General features: G+C 43.8%; 1 pseudogene; it reads left to right on the top strand.

Annotated features, from left to right (window-relative positions):
- The first annotated feature begins 211 nt into the window (after positions 1-211).
- Positions 212-1,714, top strand: LOC147880895 (leucine-rich repeat extensin-like protein 7 pseudogene; annotated as a pseudogene).
- The last annotated feature ends 5,160 nt before the right edge of the window (positions 1,715-6,874 follow it).

Raw genomic sequence — 6,874 nt, forward strand, 5'->3', positions numbered from 1 at the left:
GCTATGAGTTTGCCGCGACGAAACCCATGAAGCAGGGCGGCAAAGGCTTAAGGGAGCCAGCTGGCACGAGGGGAGCCTCGTCCAATGTCGCAGCCGGCAATGGAGTTTGTCCTATGTGTCTTGACTCTCCGACAGAAGCTGCCAGCACTCACACTCTATGCATCATATTATCGTGCTGCGGCTACTGACGCTGCCGTCGTGAAAGAAAAGAATGAAGCGTACTCGTCCGCCCCTCGTCTGGGTCTTCCTGGTGGTGCTGCTGCTCTCTCTAATCTGTGGCGGCGTTGGGTCAGCTGTGCAGGAGAATGCTCGGCTGCGCAACGCCTTCATCGCGCTGCAAGCATGGAAGAAGGCCATCGTGAGCGATCCCTTGAACATCACCTCCACTTGGGTCGGCCCGGACGTGTGCTCCTACAAAGGCGTCTTCTGCCAGGCCGCGCGGGACGACCCCTGCGGCGACGTTGCCGTGGTGGGCATCGACCTCAACCACGCCGACCTCGCAGGCTCGTTACCTCCTGAGCTTGGCCTCTTGTCCGATCTTGTCCTCCTCCACCTCAACAGCAATCGCTTCTGTGGCCTCCTCCCCTCCTCCTTCGCCAACCTCACCCGCCTTTTCGAACTCGACCTTAGTAACAATCGCTTCGTCGGCTCCTTCCCGGCCTTCCTCCTCTCCCTCCATAACCTCTTCTACCTCGACATCCGCTTCAACGAATTCGAAGGTTCCCTCCCCGCAAAGCTCTTCGAAAAGCGGCTTGACGCCATCTTCCTCAACAACAATCGCTTCACGCAATCCATCCCCCCCAACCTTGGCGGCTCCCCTGCCTCTGTCGTCGTTTTCGCCAATAATAAGTTCACCGGCTGCATTCCCCCCAGCATCGGCAACTTGGGTTCCTCGCTCAACGAGATCCTCTTCATCAACAATCATCTTACCGGCTGCATCAACCCAGACATCGGGCAGCTCACCAACCTGACCGTCTTGGACTTCAGTTTCAACCAGCTCTCTGGGTCTCTGCCAGACACCATCGCCGAGATGATAAGCTTGGAACAGCTGGACGTTGCTCACAACGAATTCTCTGGCCAGATTCCTCCAGAGATCTGTGCTCTGCCTAAGCTGAAGAACTTCACTTTTGACGACAACTTCTTCACAGGCGAGGCGCCCAACTGCCTTGCGTTGCCCGCTCGAGGGGTCTCTTTCAACGACAGAGAGAATTGCATTCCTAGGCGACCCGCTCAGAGACCGTTCAAGGACTGCGCTGCATTCCTCTCCCATCCCATGAACTGTAGTCAATATGCTTGCGGTTCACCTGCTCCTCCGCCCCCTCCCCCTTCACCACCACCGCCACCTCCTCCACCATCTTCTCCTCCTCCTCCAACGCATCCGCCCCCTCCCACCCCTTCGTGCCATAAGAAAAGCCCTCCTCCTTCATCTCCGCCACCTCCTAGCCCTCCCCCTGTTTCACCACCGCCTCCGCGCCCCCACTCTCCTCCACCCTCCCCTCCGCCTCCACCGCCCTCCTCTCCTCCTCCTCCTCCTCCTCCTCCTCCTCCACCTCCCCCGCCCTCTCCTCCTCCTCCTCCTCCACCTCCCCCTTATGCCTACGAGTGGCCGCCACCTCCCAAAACCAGCGCGCCTCCACGTGCCAAGCCTCCTTGTGAGCAACCGTCGTCTCCACCAACTTACGCTTCTGCGCCGACTCTACCTCCAACGTACTAGCCTCGCATTACTCACACAGGGTTCCGGTCGCATGTTATAGTCTTACTTTGTGTCGGGAGTCGGCCTGGTGATCATGTATAGTGAACTAAAGAATGAACGAGATCTTTCATGGCCAAGAGTATGTTAAGACAAATATGGAAGGATCGCTTTTTGAATTCCTTTACGGCAATAGTGGAAATACTCACTGAGACTCGCCGATGTGGGCAAATATTGCTGTCAAGAGGAGCAGTTATTACAGACACGAAGATTGAGAAGAATATCAGCCGTCGCGGATAAAAACATTTGCGTGGTTGATATGTCCACCGTCCATTTGTGAGAAACTCTCTGTCTGCTTTTTAATTATTGGTTGGTTGTAATTATCAATTTATTTTTAAGGAAATAAGCTGGACGCAAAGAATTTCATCCATTTTCGCTCTTATAAGAAGTCAGCCACCTGTATATTCTACAGGGCTGTTTTTAGTTTTATTTGTTCAATCAATTAAGCTATATTACCAACCTTTTTCCCAATTTACCAGGTGAGCTATATTTGGGCTCTACCATTTTTTTTGGCCTGCCTCATTTGGACTCTACCATTCTTTTTGGCCTGTCGGTAGGTAGCCTTTTCAACTTTGAGATGCCAAAAATAATTTCTAGCATTTTTCATATAAGTTTCTAGCATTTTTCGTATAAGTTTCTTTTGCAAATTCCCTGATTGGTTGGTGTGTTGACTTTAGAGCATGTCTTTCAAATTTGGGTGTGCTTTTTTGGCTTGCCCTGGGGTAGCCTAAGCAACGGCTTCACTTTCAAAATTATGTAATTTTTAAAAGCAAAATTGATGTAAATTTTAAATCATTGGTGATTGACGGCTTTATTCGACGTCTTTACTATCATTGGCAGCAATTATTTGCATGTGCATTCCCTTGCATGCGTCCACGTGTCGATCTGTTGCGTGCATATGATTCCGATGGCCCCATTTTCTCGGCTCTCTTCGCGCATTAGTTTGTGCCTCTTTCTCCCTCGCTCTGCTTTCGACGGTTCTTCTCCAGCATTGTTGCAAGTCGTCGTTCTTCTCCCAGCTCTAGCTGTATTTCGACAGTGGCTCCCACAGCGTTCTTCTCCCAGCTCCAACTGTATTTCGACAGTGGCTCCACAGTACATGGATCATTCATGCGCCCTGTGTCTCTCTTTCAATTATCATACATGGATCATTCACATGTGTTTTGGTAAATTTTTCAGCAGTATCCAGGTTCTCAAATATCGTTTCAGATCTCATCACCTAGCTGCAAGAGATTTGCATCCTCATGGGCTCATCGAGGCTTGTGAGCATATCATTTCTTCAGTTTCTAAGGTATTGAAATCTTTCGAATCAAGTCCTCAATTTATCTGCACGCTTTGACACGTATTCCTAGCACTTCAACCAAATTCGTTCAAATGTTATCTAGGTCCATCCCATAATAATTCCCATCCTCTGTGGCAATGTAGCCATAGAATTTACCTTGAAGTAGTTTGCAGGTATTCGTAGATGTGTTCCAGGAATTAATGCATTTTTGCAAGAATACGCATGACGGTGCGATACGAGATTCTGATTAAGGCCTATCAAAGGTAATCTATGCCATTGCTACTGCAAACGTTGCATTTGTTTAAATTGTTTGCAGGTCGCATGAGTTATGTCTAATTCCAAAGACAGTGTGGTGGCAAGTTTTGCTGGGCAGTGGTCCTCACTCCAGCTTCACCTAGTCATTTCTGACGCGCCAGTTTTATTGTGAATTACTTGTTCTGCAATTGGTGGAGCCTGCACTTAATTGATGGCTCACATGGCGGCTCTGCATGCATGAAATAGACTCTGGAGGATGATCATATTCTTCTGTTTAATGAAGAATGACAGCAGAACAAAGTAGTTGGAGCTGTTCGGTGCCAATTTGTCAAATTGCAACTCAGTAGTTCTTGATATGGACTCCATAGATTACATGGAAACTGATTCTGGAGCTCTTGTGAAAGGTTTGAAGTAGATATGGTTGCTCCTTCATTGCTTCTCTTCATATTCAAACGTTCTTCTTTACTTCTAGATTTTGAATACTAAGTATAATGTTTGTTTGGGTGCAAGACTTGCGAAGGCCTGCCCGGATGTATTACAATCAACTACCACTCCTTCATCAGCGAAAGCAAGTGTTGTGCAACCTTTGAAAATGACTCCAAAGACAACTAAAGTGATTGAAGGTACATGTTGAGAGCAAATAGCATGGGTGTTTGCGATTTCTTTGCATTGGACTCTTTCTATTGGGTTTCATAGAGTTCTGCTATTTCGTTTTCAATATTTACTGAAGACATAGACTCCTTATTGCGATTTCTTTGATTTTGTTTTGTAAACTTCGTCTATTTCGTAAACTTCTACTAGGGCTCCTATTATCTCTCTCCCTTGTGCTTTTCGCCTCCCCTCCGCTGCCTTTTATTTCCTCTCGCCTCCTCTCATCCGCAGCTTCCCTGATCCCATTACAGTTTGGCTCGGGTTCTCTCATCTGCAGCTTCTCTCCCAGCTTCCCCCTCTGCTTGGCTCCTCCACCCTTTGTTCTCCTCCCTTAAGTCCTCCCGTCACCCATCTCGCTCAACCTTCTCCACTCTCGTATGCATCACCCAGAGGCGTTGATATAAAAGTTGCATAAGCGGCTAGAAACTTCCCTCAACAAGCTCCCTTACCTTACGTTAATCATGCCACCCTATCTTATACCATTGCCCTCCCCCCCCAAACGTTAATTATTTGATTTTGATTTATTTATCGCTGGGGGTCCAATTACAATGTGCAAAAGTATTATCATTGCCCTTTAGTACTACTTTCATTTCTGCACATTCTAACCTCTACAAACGAATAGTCACCTGAACATCATGTTTTCTCTGTTTTTCTTTCAATAATCTTTTTCATATTCGTTCGTTTCGGTGGTGAACACAAACATAGGTTAAGTTTTTACTTACATTATTTTTTATGTTTCATGCCTTCAATCTCTCTTACCTTCTTACAAGTTTCACTAAATAATCTATATTTCTCTAGGCACCCCTGCTGCCTCTATTTGCTCTTATGCTGAAAAAAATCATCCCTGCCTAGTCCAAGGTCAACACCCTTTATCCTCGGAAGCCCAAGTAGACCCCCAAAAGAGAATTTGGTGAAAAACTCTCCAATCAAGAAAATCCTCACCGTTCACTGAAGCATTCTTTCCTCGAAGTGGCACAAGAGGCATACGCTCAAGGTGATCTAATAACTAGAATTGCTTTTTCCTTCTTAATGAATACTCTTTAATTTGTGTTTTTTTTAAATACCAGTGAAGCAACTTGTTCGTGAAATCCCAGAGTATGTTTATTTTAAATCTACTATAACATCCCATGTGGAATGTAGCATGAGAAACATAAAAGGGAAGAACCCAAATTAGTGCCTTCTAAAAGAAGCAAGAACGATGTGATTATTATTGATTGATACTCTATTATTTTGACAAGGCTATTTGGGCATTTGTTAGAAGTACCTTGGTCCAAAAATGGAGATGCTATTTCTTTCATTGTATTATCTGACTATTGGCAAATATATTATCTTTTGAACCATTGCAAATATAATTCACATGAAATTTATGAGTGCTTGTATTGTTCTTTCAAATTCTTGATCTTAATGGATTTAATTTGAACATGATATTTTGTTTTTCATTCAAACAATATGCTATTTCCAATCACATTACAACACAAAAAAATATGATTGTTACATAATTTTGTTGTAAATACTCTATTAGCTTACTTTCTTCCACATTTGTACTTGCAACAAGCAAACAAGTGTTGTGCAAAGAGGAAAATGATGAGGTGAACTCCTACAATGGGCCTAATCATTCCTAAAATTTGCAACAATCACCTCATAATTTCCCTTCTATTGCCAAAGCCATAGTGCCATCAAAAGAAAACTATGTAGGTGGTGGCAACTCTGTAGAGCAACTTTGCATTACTCAACTATCAGATTGCACTCCTCATAGATTTGTGTTTAAGGGAAAGTTACTTTGTAAGTATGGTACTTACAAAGTAGCAAATCCAAAGTATCCCACATTCTTGAAAGGTGACCTTACCGATAAGTTTTGTTCTCATACTGTCACTTTACTCATTCCCTCCGCTTACATTCATCAATTTGTAATTTTTTTGCAAGTTAGAATAGAAGGAGCAAGTGTTGTAGTAAAAGGATCAACAAAGGGTGGAGCCTCTAAATTCTCTTTTCTTGTTGATGCTACCACATGCATCATTAGAGGTGAACCATTTGAAGGAAACCTTCGTTTATTGCCCGATCATTCTCTATGCACATACGTCTCTTAGGTAGCAAAGCATATAAACTTTGGCAAGTTGAGTATTTCACATGTGATTGGCACAATTGCAATTGTAATTATTAAAGTGGCAAATGAAGAAGGGATGGCCGATCAAATTATTATTGCAGATGGACCAAGAGATGAAGATCAAGCTGTAGTGAATTAATCTCTAAAGTTTTTTCTTTTCTTTATCATGAAATATGCTTTTACTCATGTTCATTTTTTTTTGTAGCTATCATTCGTGAATGAGAGAAAACCCACATTGACTCAACTTGTTCAAGAATTCAATGACAAAGGTGTTGTTATGTACATCTTAAAGAATGTTTCATTCTTAAAGGCAAAGAATACAATTTGTGTATTTGAATTCACCATTTTGGCGGAGGTTCCTAATGGTCCAACCAAAGATGCTTTGCAATTAGCATTTTCTAGTAGCCAAGTTTCTCGACTAGGCTATGGCACAAAGGTGCATATTCTTGCCTCCACATTTTTCCTAAGTATTTAAACATTAAATAATTACTAACAAATTTTTGCACAAGTGCAAGTATTTGGAATTTTGTACTTCACAAATGTGAACGCAGATCTTATGGAACATGTATGTGAGACTTGTGGAGGATTTTGTGTTAGTAGAGACCTACTTCGACCATATTGCTACTCTTGCAAAGGCCCTCTAAATGTTGAGCAAGTTGCTAGCTTGACCGGTGATGTAGTTCCGTGCAATGGAGAGGTGGTTCCAATTCATGTTCGAGGTCCATATGTGGATATCATACTTTCCTTAAGTGTTCCTTTTCTGCAAATGTACGAGGAAGATCTTATGATGGCGCAAAGCAAGCTCAAAACAACAAAGCCTGGCGGAAGCTTC

The sequence above is a fragment of the Dipteris shenzhenensis genome, chromosome 31, assembly GCF_047967505.1.
Source record: "Dipteris shenzhenensis isolate YYH24624 ecotype China chromosome 31, Dip_SZ_1.0, whole genome shotgun sequence".
Taxonomy (NCBI): domain Eukaryota; kingdom Viridiplantae; phylum Streptophyta; class Polypodiopsida; order Gleicheniales; family Dipteridaceae; genus Dipteris; species Dipteris shenzhenensis.